Source organism: Cygnus olor, chromosome 6, assembly GCF_009769625.2.
Source record: "Cygnus olor isolate bCygOlo1 chromosome 6, bCygOlo1.pri.v2, whole genome shotgun sequence".
Classification (NCBI taxonomy): domain Eukaryota; kingdom Metazoa; phylum Chordata; class Aves; order Anseriformes; family Anatidae; genus Cygnus; species Cygnus olor.
The window spans coordinates 31,490,005-31,506,441 of NC_049174.1; the positions used below are offsets into that span (position 1 = coordinate 31,490,005).

At 37.5% G+C, this 16,437-nt stretch overlaps 1 long non-coding RNA gene across 8 annotated transcripts in view; it reads left to right on the plus strand.

Moving 5' to 3' along the window:
- The window catches only part of LOC121072476, a 235,558-nt gene that overhangs the window by 65,939 nt on the left and 153,182 nt on the right, over positions 1-16,437 (plus strand). The window contains exons 3-4 of one of the 8 annotated variants that reach the window (XR_005821247.1): positions 5,474-5,477; positions 7,409-7,419. The exons of the other annotated variants lie outside the window; for them this stretch is intronic. This is a non-coding gene — a long non-coding RNA (uncharacterized LOC121072476). Of the gene's footprint in view, positions 1-5,473; positions 5,478-7,408; positions 7,420-16,437 lie in introns of those variants that run through there. 8 annotated transcript variants of the gene reach the window in all.

Here is a 16,437-nt window from a genome sequence, read left to right on the forward strand (position 1 = left end):
TCCACAAGCTGTCAAATTTTGCTGTTTAATCATCTTAGCAATACTGATTAATGAGTTACAGATGATATGGGTGTAACTGATGCAAATTTAAACTGTCTATATCTTTGTCTTTGTCCTAATTGGAAAATTAGATTCCTGCTTCAGAAAATTGATTTATTCCCCCATCCAAAAAAAATATAGAAGAACATGGTTGACTTATGACCAGAGTCATTTTTTCGGTGTTTAGTATTACCCTTCATGTTAGTTTCAAATAAAGCAAGTGACTATCTGGAAGTGACAGGGAGGAGTATAGCTCCATAGAAACAAGAACAGAGCTATTGCTTTAGACTTAGCAGATGAACTTTGATAGGGAGATGGCTATAACAAGAGCAAGAAAGAGTTATTAATTTGACAACAGTAATCTGTCCCTTCGTTGCCTACAGAATGAAATACTTAAACACTGCCTGCAAATACCTACTATTGCATGTTGAATGTATGATGACACATTTTACATTGTATCTAGGTATAAAGTCTTAGTTCCTGCTTCAAGGGGTTTGTAAAATACATACTATAAATGCAATATTAATTACAGTGAATTGTGACCTTCTGTGTCTTTCCCTGACGCTTGGCAAAGTTGCTATAAAGTTGTAATTGCTTAATGATGCTGGTAAATATTAGGTAATCAGTCTCATGGGTGATCAGATATTAAGAAGATGCTAATATTAACCAAAGAGTCTAAGGTCAGTGTACAGTTTATTCATTTGTCCAAGCAAATTTGTTGTATATGTTGACTTATGTCTTTGGCTGTTTGTAAAAGCTTGACAGTTTCTCATAGTGCTTCAACATTTCCAAATCTTGAGTGTAAGCATAGACTGAATAGGAAGCAACTAACATTATAATGTGTGCTTGACTTAAGAAATTTAGAAAAAAAAAGTTACCCATGCTATGATTCATAAAGTAAGTTAGATGCCAAATGTAAATTCAGCTGAGAAATCTGTAAATCTCTCAATATGTTTAAATATTGCCTCTCCCCCTCAACCTCTCAAGAAAGTCAACTTTCCATTGATTGCACTGAAAATATAAGAAAGGATGTATAAATATCAGTGGGGCCACTGTAGTTGCCTTTTGTTTTAAAATTTATGGAATTCTTTTTTATACTTAGTGAGAAACAAAGTTTTGTCACTTCTGTTAGAAAGAACGTGGCAATTGCATAAACCATGTTGAGTTTCCTCATTTCCTCTGCTGCTTGAATAACAGCAAGTAGAATTTCTAGACATTGGTTCGATATCATAGTCTTTGGTTCCTTTTTTTTTCCAAATTACACTTGACGGAAACAGGATTGGTTGGTTATACCTAAAGCTTTAAATATCTAATTTCACTCTTGTTGCAAGTTCGTTGACTTGAGGAGTCCTGAAATCAGAGATGAATTCTGTCTCAATTCTGTTGGCTGAAATGAATTTTTCATCACTCAGAAGACATGGTCCAGATTTTTCCATGAGATTGCATATTGCTTATTAATATTTGTGTAAATATTTCGTTCTATGCTCTCCTGGAGAGGTGCTAAGTGGTGTGGAATCAGTGTGAGCAATCATAGACAAGCACATCACAGCATTCTGGCTACTGGAGAACATTGCCTGTTTTACAAAGTCAATACAGAAAGCCTGAAAGAGGCTGTGAAAGTGAGTTGTGACAGCTGTTTGTTTCAAGTGTTACATTGCTGATTTGTCTGTTGCTGAAATCTGAGTTCCTGTTCTATTTTGCCAATAACACTGCAGTAACTTGTTAATGGCATAGTAGATTCACAAGGGAACCACAATCTTGAACATGACCAAATTCAGAATAAAAGTTTTTTTTGTCTGCCTTTTTTCAGGTCATTTAAAAGCACTTGACTTTATTAGTAGTCTGACTCTTCAAAGTACTTTTGTAGTTTAACGGGTGTTTGCTTAGCACTTGCATTCTTTCAGATGAAAAATCAGTAATTTTGTCTTAAATGACAGCTTAATTAGAAGCCGTATAACACCCTGTTGGATCTGACTTTGCCCTTCCTTACAACATACAAATATACAAAGTACACTGAAATGTAGTTTGGCTGTTTTATACTTCATCTTTGGTTGCTTTGCATTATTTTTATTTAAACACTCGACAGAAATAGTAGATGCTAAAAGCTTATTTATGTAGGAATTGTTTTGGTAATGCTGTCTTTAAATCCACAATTTTCAGTGTCCTTAAATTAGGGATGAAAGTGGCCACAGACTTGGTCTAACTGGGCAGGGACACCCTCTGGGAACCAAGTCAAAGGTATGACCTTGCTGGGTCTCTCTTGCCTGATTCAGTCCTTGTAGGGTCTTATGGGCACTTAATGAAGAAATACCACTTAATGACTCAAGCAAGTGTAAGTTTTCATAGAGCTACTAGTACTCTAAACAAATTACCTACACAGCAGAGAGGAAGCATAGACTGTGTGTGTATATATGTACACAGACACAGGCAATGATTATTTATGGAGATAGGCAGCAAGCAGAAGTGACTTCTGAATATGTAATTGTGAATTATTTGCTTAAACTGTGTTCATGACTAGTGCTTTTATTGGTGGGCAGTTCTGCGAAAAAAGTATTGCAGAATGAGATACTTTGATTCTTACTGCCACTGTAGGGATTTTAGTGTTCTCCTTGTGCATGATAGAAAAACAGGAAAATATATATCAGTGGTGGCTGGCCAACTGTTGCTCAGTCAGTATTATGCAGTGGTATTTTTAAAAAAAGAAAATCATAATTAAACCTTTATGAGTATCCACCTTTATAGTCTATATCTATCTCAATACATTAATTGCATGGAGTCCAGATTTGCCTCTTAAGGCAGTAATTATATCTGTTAAAAATCCACACTTCCGATGGTATGATGCCTCAGACTGGGGACTAAAGAAATAAAATTACTCCATTTTAATTTCAGTAGCTAATGTATGTTTTAAATCCATCTTCACCCAACATTAAAAGCACTTTGTTTTTAATAAACTTGGTGGTGAATGAGAAATCATTTTGTTCCTGTGACTAATATGAAAATGGGTTTCTGTCCTTTGAAATGTATAGTCTATATACAAATGAAAATGAATGTTCAACTTGGAAACAGCTTTATTGATGCTTTTAAAATGGCAAGAGAAAGGCCAAGTTCCTTAAATGGAACCTGGAGAAACAGATGCAGTATTAGTTTTAATAAGTCATTTCATTGTCAGTGACCTCATAATTACTGTAAATTGTGTATGTAACAATAATCCCTGAGTGTTACTCATTATAAGCAGTTAGTCAATGATGTGATAAGCTAAAAGCCTAAGGTGATGAGGAAGGTGGCTAATTTCTGTAGTGACTGATTTCCTATGAAGTATGTTATCATAACTTATGTGCTGTGCAGCAGTTAGAATGGCAACAATTTTGCAAGAGCTGCCTGCATCCGGTGACTCATTAATGGAAAACTACAGGTATGGACAGTAGAAAGGCCTTTTCAAAATGTTATTTTGCATTATTTGAAATGTATATCTATTAATATATATTGATGGCTTCAAAATTGAAGGAAAAAACACCCATGGTCAAGAGCACAGTGAAATGAAAGAGTATAACAGTACTGACTTTATATGATCAGAAAGACATAACTTCTCTGTCCATAAAATGTATAGTTAAATTTCCTAATACAGTTAGCACACACCAGCTAGACAAGACTTCAATAATACGCAAATGCAAACTTGAAACCAGTGTTTTCATTTGAATGGTTACAAGTCCATATGTGTCTGCTCTCTTTCAAATATTTGTCCTTGACTTCCATCAGTTTTTAGGATGCAGATGCTCTAGATATTCATATCTACTGCACTTCTGAGGGTGTGTAACAAGTCCCATGTATAATAAACTTTATAACTTTTTTTGATTATACTTTGTGGTAAATCAGTCACTGCTATTAACTGGCAGGATTTGTCTCACTTTGCTTATCTCACAACTGTAGAGGCAGGAAAATATCCTGCATAGTTCTCCACTGTGGTGGGCCAGCTCTGTCACTGCCTATGCCAGATAATTGCAAGGCAAGAGCAGGACACCACTGAATCAGATCACCAAGGCCTTTTAAAATAAATGTGTAAACATCTGAGATTAACAAATTGATTCTCTTGGGTTTTCTTTAAAATGTATGCTAGCACAGACAGGGATGTATGTGAGAAAACAGATATGGAGTCCAGGGCCCCAAAGTTTGTAGCCCAAGTCCTGTGGCTAGGTGATCACTTTGCATCTGCTTTGGCAGTACAGACCTTTGAGTTGTATCTTTTTGGCTTTGTACTACCAGAAATCTAATAATTTTAGAAGATGAATGTGTCAAAGATTGAAGTGGCACTGCAGAATGGTATGCATCATTGATTTAGGGTTATTTTATGTCTACATTAAGCCTTTGCTTAGTGACCAAAGTGTGATGTGGGCTGCAGGACAGAAGCTGCTTAGGAGCAGCTTTGGGTAAGTGGAGTTGTGCCTGGGAGTAGACTGTGGGTCTCACTGTGACCTGTAACTTCTGGTGATTACTTCCCTCTTGGGGAAAGGGTTTGGGCTAAGTACACTAAATGACACACGTGAGAGCAGTTATTGCAGTATCCCCTTCAAAATCCATCTTTCTTTGTTTCCCAAAACCTGTGCAGGAAGACTAGGCAGATAGGATTAATACCTGTTATCTCTTTTGGGCATTTGCTTAAAGATATCCACCAGTTCCCAGCCTAGTCCAAACTTTCTCATTTAACAGTCTAACTAGGTGTAATTAAATTTAGTTTCATATATAGAAGCTACTGGCTCCTGTCTGAACTTTGTCTAAAGATTTATCCCGATGATAATTGCATTTAGTTTGTCCTTTATTCAAAATGTTTTTGCTAATCAGAAAATTATGTGCCAACTTGATAAATTACCTTCTACTTGTATTAAATGGTAAAAATGATGTAAACTGAAAGCATAGGGTAATAACTGTAAAGAATATTCACTTCAGTGTCTTTAACAGAGATGGCCAATTATTTAATAACCTCTTCATATGGAGAAGGACCCTTCTGCTAGAGATCTGTTAATGCCCTCTGATTTAAACTGCTTAAATTCTCAGTCTTTAAATTAGACGTGGAAGGTAAATGAATTATGACTAAACAAGAATAATATGTATAGGTAAGATGGTGTATAATAACCTTCTGAAATGTAAAACTTTGAGACGTGATGTTTAATTAAACTTGCCTTTGTCTTGGTGTTAATCCATAAACTTTGTTTAGTCAAGCAGGTGAAAACTCATTTGAAATAATTTTTTCAGAGAAAAATAGCTTTTTTTCAAAATGGAGAACTTGTTAGAATTTTGATTTCAACAGGGTTGTTTGATAAAAACACCAATCTCTTTCTATCAGGAGTAACATCAAGGGTAATATTTTCAAATGTGCCCAAGTGAGTTAAAGAATTGAATTGAATTTCTGAGTTAACATAGGCATTTTAGACGTTTCCAGAGAAGTAGGCTTCTAAGGCACATAAGTAATTTTTCTTTTCAAAAAACACTGACAGGCTTATTTTTATAGTAAGAAGAAAAGCGTTGGGGGAAAAAAATTCAGATCAAGTATTTAACCCAATACTATATTCATTGCAAGTCACAGAATTTAAATTTTTAAAGAATAAGCATTGAGATGAATGGCTTTTTGCATTTTTGTAAATTCAGGTTGAAATGCTAATTTAGAATAAGGATGTGATGAATCTGACAAGACCAGATATATGAGTAAGATTCTAGTATCATAAATAGTATTAACTCCTACAAGACCCTGGGAGATGAGGTGCTCTCTTCTCCATTGTTCAGACCTCCTGATTTATCATCTGGCTATTCTTGGGTTATTAACATTACAGTGGACCCATGGTGTTTTTAGCTGCTAACTAACAGCATGATAAACCTACTGTATCATCCTTTAGAACACCAATAATGTTCTTATTCCTGACCAGGGTCTGCCCTGCCCACAGCTCCTGCTGTTGGCTCAGACCCTCACCAATGGGTTGAGTGCTCCTTGTACCAGTATTGAATCCCTCTGGGCTATGGGATATCATCCTCCCTATGGAAGGGCGTGTGGGTTTCTGTATTTTTTTCAAAAGTTAAGAGAATCAAATTGTATGGGCTTGTTTCAAGAACTCCCTGATGTATAAATTTATACAAGATTTTCTCAAGACATCCAGGATTTAAATAACCATGGGGTTGCAGTTGGAGTGGGAGTGGGGAGATAATTACTCAATACCTTCTCTCTGACTGAAAATAGAAATGAATAACTCTTATCACCACTTTTTTTGGATATGTGACCTTTATGCAAAGCACAGTACTGACAATAGAAAAAAAATACCAAATGTGTGCACACAAACATGTCTTCAAACATTTTACTTTCAGAAGAACTGCACAAATATTCCTCAAGAACATCCTCAAAAAACTATTTTAGATATATTGGGTAGCTTCAGCTGCTTTTATTAACTGTAAAAGAAAAAAAGTATGTGTTGCATTTGGTAATGATGCTGTACTTCCAGACTTGAACCAAAAGTGAACCAAACCTTGTGCCTTCTGATATGCTGCCTGTGGCATTTTACATTCAGAGATGGAACACAATGGATTAGGATCTGGTATGGAGTGAGTCTCCAGATAATGTTATCAGAGGAAAATCTTGTGAGAGGAGGAGCAGAGACAAAAGATATTGATGTTAGATCAGTCAAATGTTTAAATATGCCTGTAGTAGGATGTTGCAGTTTCAAGTTAGACAGAGGAAGACTGGAGATGGCAACAAGAAGCCAGAAACAACAGATAAGCTATCTAGACGTCAATAACATTTACTGCATGAAAGATCTATCAAAGAAATACAGTAGACTAATAACAAAAGGCAAGGATATTTTAGTGTGTTTTTCCTCTTAGCTTGCACAGTTGGTACTTGGTGACCTTCTCTATCTTTTCTCTTTGTGGTATGAATTTCATCCGAAAAATAAATTTAGCTTAAAATTGCAGCTTCCATTTGTGAATCAGAGGGTCCCTGTAGAATAGGCAGCAGATGTGTTTAAAGTACAAAAATTAGATCAATTATTGAAGAGGACTTGCTGAACTTTAGATCATAAATCTCATCACTAAAAAATGAAAAATATTAAATTGTAGTGCCACCCACATGCACTGTCATGATTATTCCAATAAAATATATTACTGTTAATGCATAATATGATAGTGTTAGAATAATGATTAATATACCTTTTACTCCAATGTGTAACTAGAAGTTCATCAGCTCTGCATATGAAAGGGGTGAAGTAGTCATTGCTAGAGAACCACACTGCTCATTTACACTATAAACACTATAATATTAGACTTACCTAGCAAGCAAATAGCATCCCATAATGAATAGTTCAGGAAAACACATCATAATGGACTAGATCAGATCTTCAGCATGTTGTCCTCTCCCCCTGCTCCAAGGATGGTGGAACCTCTCCAAGCCCAGGGATACTCTGCCAAAGGTCTTCAAGGGCATGATGAAATAATGGAGTAAGCTTGGGGAAGTCATTCAGTTCACTCTGGAAGCTGATAGTCCACCAGACCTGCCTAATGCGCATGTGTGCCTCTGGTAATTGGTACAATGGTATTTATGGTTGTGGGTGGTTTTTTTTTTTGGAAGTCAGTGAGAGCTTTTAGTGAGCTGCTTCACCAAATATGCTGCTATGTTCAGTACTAACTGATTATAGTTCAAGTTAAGTGGTTTCATACTTGCGTGTGCAATAGCCTACTAAAAGGCAAGTAGGTATATGCAAACTCGCTGTGTTGAAAGGCAGAAAAGACTTAGCATATTGTCAGATTTAGATTTGGTTACCAAACCACTTTTTGCAGGCTGTGTGCTGTGCTTATAGCTCTAGGAGTAACAAGAGTAGTGGTTAGGTTTATTTGGCAGTAAAAAACAAATTGAAACAATATAAAATTCTTTAGAACAGAAAGCTTAGAGGTGAACATCAGTCAGAGCAGGCATTAATTTGGGCTATGCAGAGGAAAAGATCTAGAAGATGAAAAAAGATAACCCATGGTGTCGATTATAGGTACTTCAAAAAATAACTTCAAATCTTGTCCTAGAAAGTGATGGGCTGTCTTTGGTGACAAAAAAAAAAAAAATGGTGTGGTTAGGCACAGAAAAACTGCAGATCCCTGGCTTTGATTCTGTGTGTTCCACCACACTTTATCACCTGAATCATTTTTTTCCAGATCCATAAAAATATTTAAGACTCTCAGTTCCCATTAAAGCAGAGTTTGTTTGACTTGAAGACATCTTAAAAATTAAACTTGCTTTAACTTTTCATATGTGAAATATGAATAATAGTACTACATTATTCTACTTGAGCTGCTAAAAAGTGAAAAGTACGCGAGAGGTGCTTAAAATCGTGGAATTTCCAGAAACTGAAAGACATGTGAGAAAAGAATATAGCTTAACTAGGAATCATGCCTTTGAAGATGTTTCTGCTTGTCTAGTTTGCATAGAAACATGTACTTTAGAGTACTTTCATCTTGATTATGTATCTATTGAACAGTTGAATGGTTCTTAAGCTTTTATTGTTACACCAAAGAAAAAGTCATGGAAAGCAATTTCTCTAAACTGGAAGAAAAACATGGAAGAAAAACAAACCTTTCACCTTTCCTAATTGCAACAGTCTGACAATTCATTATAGTTCTAGATTCTTTGATTGCTATTGCAAAAATCCCTTCCTGCCTCTGCACGTTTTCATAGCGTCTTCTGCTTTTGCCCTTTCAGCTTTGATTAGGTCTCTTGGGAAAGTCAAAAAAAAAGTGAGGATTATTATATGTTTGGGTTTTAGTCTTCTGTCCCAAAGGAAACATGTAAAGGACCTTACTCCACGCTCATCTTTTCCTTTTCTTATAGTAGTCATCTCAAAGATGACTTTGAAATTACGATCACTTAAAAAAAAAAATTGCAATAAGTTTAATGTTCATAGAAGATCCTAGATTAACAGCACCAGTGAATAAAATAATTAATGAAGTGGGCGGTTATCATATACATAGGGAACAACCTCAATTACTATACTCTTTACTTAGGGGATTTCTGTTAGTAGGACTTGTGACTCTTCATGGCACAACTGGAAATTGTCTGGAAGTCTGATTCCTCCTATTTTTCCAAAACTGGGAAAAAAAAAAGTATAAGGGACTTCAGGATGTATTGGTGACAAAATGTTAATCTCTCAGCTGCAAGCAGAGCACACAGCAGCTGCTGAAGTGGGAGGCCAGTAGGCTGGTGTCCTCAACCTGATATGGAGCAGCACTAGAGACTTTCTGCCTCAAAAAGGAGGAAAAAGCCTATGGAGTGCTGAAATTGTGGCTTATAATACTGGTGACACCAGGGAATCCTGGATGTGCTAAAACTTTCAAAACCTTCCCATGGCTGCACTTGCTTTCTTATTCTGCTGACAGCAAGGTGAAGGAGTGCTCTAAGATCACCTAACCTCTCTCTTCACCTTTGCAAGGGCATTTTTTTAAACAATTATTCTTTCCTTGGCTGGTTAAGCTGTTAGAAGGAACAGATTAAAGCACAGCAGGCCATTGCACTGGCTGTACCTCACTAGAAAAAATGGCCCTGGGTGATCCAACCCTATGTCAAAGCCAGCCACCTTGATAGTGAGGGAGATGAGAGAAGAGCTTGTGTTTCTGTTCTACCTTCCTTGTCTTTGTTTTCGCTGGAGCTGCTAATAAGAATTTATGACATTGTAAACTAAAATGATTTCTGGAAGTGCTACTTTCTGGTGTGTCTGTCTGTAGCTTTTATTTTTTATTTTTTAATTTAAAGCCATTGGGACTTTTCTAACTTCAGTAACATTAGGCATAAGGTCAAACTAACTTCCCAGTAAATCAATGCATTGAATTGAAATGTGCCTTTGCATAACATGATGTGGTGTGGCTCATGCCTTTGTTTTGTTTTTTTTGTAGAGGTTTTTGTAGAGGTTCCATGACACCTCTCTGACTCAACAAAATGATTTGGGAATTTTGCCACCTTACCTGTCCAGTCCAAATTCACCATCCTGTAAAGATTCCCCCTGAAAATCCAGCAGCTGGCAGGATCTGTGGCCTCCAGAAACACCACTTAGTGTGAATGAGATCCATGATAAGGCATGTCAGAAATGGAGAGAGGACTTTTTTTGCAGTTATTTTCTTGTGTATAGATGGGAGCACTGAAGGAATGTTAGAGGTACTCAAAATAAATGAAGAGATGAAGTGTTGGAGAGAGGACTGCTGAGCAGAGCACCTGTCATCACAGCCACAGTAGTAAAAAGATTTGTGAGGCTGTTTTATCCTGTGCTTCTAAAAATTTCAGCTGCCTGGCACTCTTGTGCTGTCAACTTCAGGGCTCCCTGAGGCTACTCGCTGACCTTCCGATGCCTGCACAGGCATGCTGTTGTGTCTCCCCAGTATAGCAGGCATCAGCAATGGCTGTCCCTAGATCATCTCCTCTTTGGTGTTAAATCAGTGGAAAATTTCTTTCCAGTGTCTGATTGTCTAAGCCAGCGGCCATAGTGTGTTGTGACCTTCAGTTACATCTCTTCTAGCTCCCTCCAGCTGCATCATTTCACTGTTTCTCTTCCCTCACCTTCTCTACTCCTTGTGTGTTTAGCTACTGATGTCTGATCTCCAATGTATTGAGAGCACTGACTTTCAGGGAAGTTAAACAAACTCCCAACATTAATGCTACTTTAACACTTGTTGTTTTAATTTGATTTTTGTGTGTGTAGCTGTTTCCATTAACATGCTAGCATTTTCTCTAATTTAAACACAGTAGTGTCTGAAGTTTAGATTACAGAATGACTGCAGCATCTTAGATACTACAACTTCACACAGTGACAGAAATGCTTTGGTCCTTGGTGCACGTAAATCATATTTCATATAACTATGAAGGCGAGTAATTGCAATCTTTTTACCATAAATGAAGTTGCATAGAAAATCCAAGAAGAAATAAAATATATTTTTTGTCTGGTCATAAGCCTTGGTCATACCCTTGTTTTGGACATATCAAAACACTGCTGTAAGATGGATGTTATACAGTAAATGCTAGTCTGAGATATTTTTGTGTTGTATAATGTTATGGAGACAGAAATCTGTATTTTGGTATCTTATTTGCAATGTAGTAGCGAACTGGGAACTCTATAAAATTTGTCCATAACATTTTTGCTTACTGCCTGGCTGTGGGTTTTGAATTTTTTAATGCTGTTTCAGCATTTTCCTGGCTAATAAGGATGTGTTTTACATCATTTTAGCAAAGTGGAACATTGAAATTATGACTGAAAATCTATATTACCATTTTTCATTTTCATTATTGCTCTTTCATAATTAATAAATATAAGCTATGCTGACCTGCATGATTATGACAAGATTTCCTGCATACCACAAAGAATGAGAAAGTAGACAAACAGGTTCTAGCTACCCTTGGAAAAATATAAGATTAAACTTTCACAAGCAAATTTCATTATGCTGCCTGCATACCTTGAACTTTTTCTGAGCTTTTCCATGTACTTTGGTTCAGCCCTTGTTGCACCACTGCTGGGGCTTTATTTAAGAGTTGATGTAGGCTGCACATTTTTCCATTAAGCGTTACATTGGCTTGAAGGTGTTCTTGTGACTAACAATACCAAAGATAAGCAGCTTTGAGCTACTGTTTCTCACAAAGCTGAAAACTATCTATTAGCCAAACTTCTACAAAAATATCAAGTTCTTCCAAACTTGAAGCAAAAGAGTGGTTGCACAGATGAGCAAGGCCAAATAAAGACCAGAGAGCAAGTTGGGAAGGTACCAATTGCTATTAATTTCAAAAGGAGGCAGCTTGTGAGGTTGTCAGCAGCTTTAAACCAATGTATCCTTTCTTCTGCTTGAACAAACAGGTGTGGGAGGCATTGGAAAGACACTGAAGTTGTGATCCTGCTGGAGAAAGGGGAAACAGATGAATATGCTAAAAGTAGGAGCTAAGGTGAGGGGAGCATGTTTGTGTGTGTGCAGATTCAGGGTGAAATTTTAGGGAGGAAAACCAAAGAGGTGGAAAGGATGAGGAGAGCAGGACATAGATTGCACTGGGATTAGAGAGGTGAGGTTCCTAGAGTAATAAAAATGGGCATGTGATGGAAATCTATGACAGTGAGTCTGGTTTATTCTGCTCCTTGTGAATTAGTTTGTTGGTTCAGTGAAAGCTGGTCCACCTGTACTGTGCCTTCATGTTCTGACACTTCACACATTCACTAAGTATGAGAAGCAGCTCCTGTGTGCCTGCACCACATAGCAAGAGTAGTTTGGCCGTCATTTTAGGACAGCTGGTCTGTTATTGTCTTGATAGTTTGTGTATGCCAAATGTGATCTTGGTACTGAAGTCCTGTTCTCATACTTCGTGTCTCCTTTCCCTTTTTTGGATGCTGCCTGTGTGTGTATGTATATGTTGCTTTCTTGTCCGATGTCATGGACTCACTTTGTTTTTTGCTGTTACCACAGTTTAGTTACATCAACCTTTCTGGAACCGATGGCCTCAAGTATATAATTACTGTAGGTCAAGGATATCTTTGGGGCATGAGACAGAAAAAAAACTGATTGTCCTCAAGCCACATGTCTGTAAACTTCTCTGGTAAATTAGAGTTGAACATAATTCTTTGTCATTTTCGAAGGCAAACTGCCTCTGCTCACATTTCCAGCATGACTGTAATAAAGAGAAGTGATACGATTGAGTTCTGTTGACTGCGTAAATCTTGTGAATATCTGAACACATTTTCTTTTTTTTTTCTGAGGAAGAGAGAACAATATATATTCTTTTCCTTCTGCCTGTAGTTTCTTGAAAACTGGTAAAGTAGAAAGTACAAAAAGCATGTGAGCAAGGAAATATCATGTCCTTGCTCATTGTTTCTTCCACAGCAAAATAGAAAGTAAAGGAGGCTACAAAAATAGTAATCTGAACTATGAAATATCTCACCTTGTTGTTTAAAGGAGATTGTGTGAATCAGAGGGAGCCATAATTTTGTAAACAGGTGCAGCGATTTCTGTTACGTAGAGAACTGATGAGGAACGGTGAGTCTGGCTTGGTTAGAACAACAACACTGCCTTGCAACCCACTGTGCTGCATGCTCTAAAGATATAAAGCTGTGGTCTGCCATTGCAGGAGATTTTAGTCTCCTAGGTGATCTTTGGCAAATCATTTCACTTCTCGGTGCTTCTGTTTTGCCATCTGTAATGCAGGCAGGAGTGTGTGTGTATATATATATGTATATAAATATATATAATATACATAAAAGCACATTAAAAGCTATTGATGAAAATTAGGTGGCATAATCATTTACCATGTTAAACATATGTTTTATACAATGCAATAGCAAAGGTTAAGCCTTTATTCATTATTAAGGATACAAATTGTTGTCAAAGCTGCGGAAGGACTTTGCTTCTCCTGCACAGATCCTCTGTGCCAGCCTTTTTTCTCATCATCATTAGAACTGAGACAAATCTTTCCATCAACCTTTATATAAAAGTCTGCAATCACATTGCAGTTTTACAATCAGACTTCTATGCTTATTCTTACCTGCATGTTCGACTTGTTTATTTTTATTAGTGACATTATTTCTGTTTCATAATTATGCTGTCATAACAGCATATATCTGCAGGTACGCAGTCTATAAGACAACTAAGGTTTGCTTTTAGCTGTGCTTAGAAGATGGAAGAATGTGGGGAAAAAGAAGTGTTTGGTAAAGTGTTGGTAAAGCAGTCTCCTTTTAAAGCTTTTTACACCTTTCTTATCCAAAGTTCTAGCTGTAAGTTTTCTGTGTGTGTTTTTCTTGTGAGTAGGATTCAGAGTTGTCATTGAGAAAAAGTATTTCAGAAGATATCTTCCTTCAACTTAGTAGGTGACCCTTTTACTTCCAATCCAACATACGTTTAGCTTTAAAGTTCACTTCCTACAGTGTAGAGGTCTGTGATCTTTCAACCTATCAAGTTGTTTTATTGAAGCTTCTAAACTACACCAGCTGTTCTTCTGATAGTCATGACATTTCTAAAAAGTCTGATAGTAACTGAATTAACTGTTTTCTTGCCAATAACAAAGTTGGATTAAGTATTAATTTTGGAGTCCTATTATGGGACCTTTCCCACAGTTCTTTCTAGATGTGAAGAATTATTATTAATTATAAAAATGGTCTTGAAGTATCAGGGCATACAATAACTGTACAAAATTGTGTGATGGATTTTCTTATGGTACGTCTTGGTCCATTGTATTCAGGGATGAAAACAATCTTTTATTTTTGGTAGAAGTTACTTAGTGTTCCTAAGGGGTGTGTATGGAAGGGTCTGTAACTATTAGATCTTATTTTTATCTTCTTAATATAGAGATCCACTATCTCTCGAAGAACAAAGCGTTATCCATTTTAATTTCTTCTTTTGTTGGCTGATTGGCATTCCCTGGGGAAAAAGAGGAATTTCAGGCCTGCAGAGAATGTTATGAAGGCTGGTTTTCCCTAGAGACTCTATTTGTTATAAAACGTAGTAGTGTGCTTATTAAGCAATGTGTTGTGCAGAACATGATATCTGCATCATAAAATCTCTGATTAATGGGATTTGAGGCCTTTGGTCTGGATTTTTAAAGGTGTTTTAGTGTTGCTTCACTAAACATTGCTGTACATGGAAAATTTAAATAGTAGCAGGGTAGCAGTTGTCCCAGGATGTTGCGACCTTCACAGAAATTCTATCCTCAACCCAATTTACTGTTGGGAATATTGGAATCAATAAGTTCCCACAGAGTATTTAGGTATTAGGAAACACCATTTTCTGATGAAAAGCATTTTAAATCAAAATGTTTGTGAGATACTGCAAACACCACAACATTTTTTGAGACTCTGCTGTTGCTACTAAGATGACAGTATTTGTCAAAATACATGATTCATAGAATCATAGAATATCCCGAGTTGGAAGGGACCCATAAGGATCATCAAGTCCAACTCCTGGCACTGCACAGGTCTGCCCAAAAGTTTAGACCGTGTGACTAAGTGCACAGTCCAATCTCTTAAATTCAGACAGGCTTGGTGCAGTGACTACTTCACTGGAGAGCCTGTTCCAGTGTGCAACCACCCTCTCGGTGAAAAACCTCTTCCTGATGTCCAGCCTAAACTTCCCCTGCCTCAGCTTCACGCCGTTCCCACGGGTCCTGTCACTGGTGATAACAGAGAATAGGTCCCCTGCCTCTCCACTCCCTCTCACGAGGAAGTTGTATACTGTGATGAGGTCCCCCCTCAGCCTCCTCTTCTCCAGGTTGAACAGGCCCAGTGACCTCAGCCGCTCCTCATGTGTCTTCCCCTCTAGGCCCTTCACCATCCTCGTCGCCCTCCTCTGGACACTCTTCAACAGTTTAATGTCCTTTTTGTACTGTGGTGCCCAGAACTGCACACAGTGCTCGAGGTGAGGCCGCACCAGCGCAGAGTAGAGCGGGACAATCACTTCCCTCGACCGACTAGCAATGCCGTGCTTGATGCATCCCAGGATATGGTTGGCCCTCCTGGCTGCCAGGGCACACTGCTGGCTCATATTCAACTTGCTGTCAACCACAACCCCCAGATCCCTCTCTGCAGGGCTGCTCTCCAGCGTCTCGTTGCCCAGTCTGTACGTATAGCCAGGGTTGCCCCGTCCCAGGTGAAGGACCTGGCACTTGCTTTTGTTAAACTTCATGTGGTTGGTAATCCCCAGCTCTCCAATCTGTCCAGATCTCTCTGCAATACCTTTCCACCCTCATCCGAGTCCGCAACTCCTCTAAGTTTAGTGTCGTCGGCAAATTTGCTCAGAACACCTTCTAGTCCTACATCCAAATCATTTATAAAATCATTGAAGAGGACATTCATTTGTAGACGATTAAAATTAGAGAACCCATTGACCCCTGTGGTTGTTTTTCTTTCTCCAAGATTTTACAATTGCTCTTAAAAATCTTCCTAGATGTGAATCTTCATCTCTTCCTCTTTGGATATGATAATTTCTAAGTCCCTTTTCTGATATGGGACTAAGTTATGGACAGCAGTGCCTTGTCTCTCAACATCGTGCTAGTAATTAATACATTATGTATATATTGAATCAGATATTACATTTTCAGACAATGTTTATTTTGATATTTATATGCATTGTTATTTATTCATTACTTTGTAACCTTTGGAAAAGTAACAGAAAAATATTCTTAGGGCTTAACTTGGAAAACAGAGACCACTACAAAACAGCAGAGCTTAAACTGCAATGACTAAATGTCAGGCAGCAATTGGAGATCCTCAGTCCCAGCCTTTCATATAGCGTGACTTTTTTTTGCCTTGTTCAGATTGATGAGATAACAGCTTGAGATGATAGTTTCATCATTACAGTCCCTTTTTGCTTTTTTTGCTTTCTCCCTCTTATTTATTTAAAAGGTGGTCAAAACCTCACACAGCATGT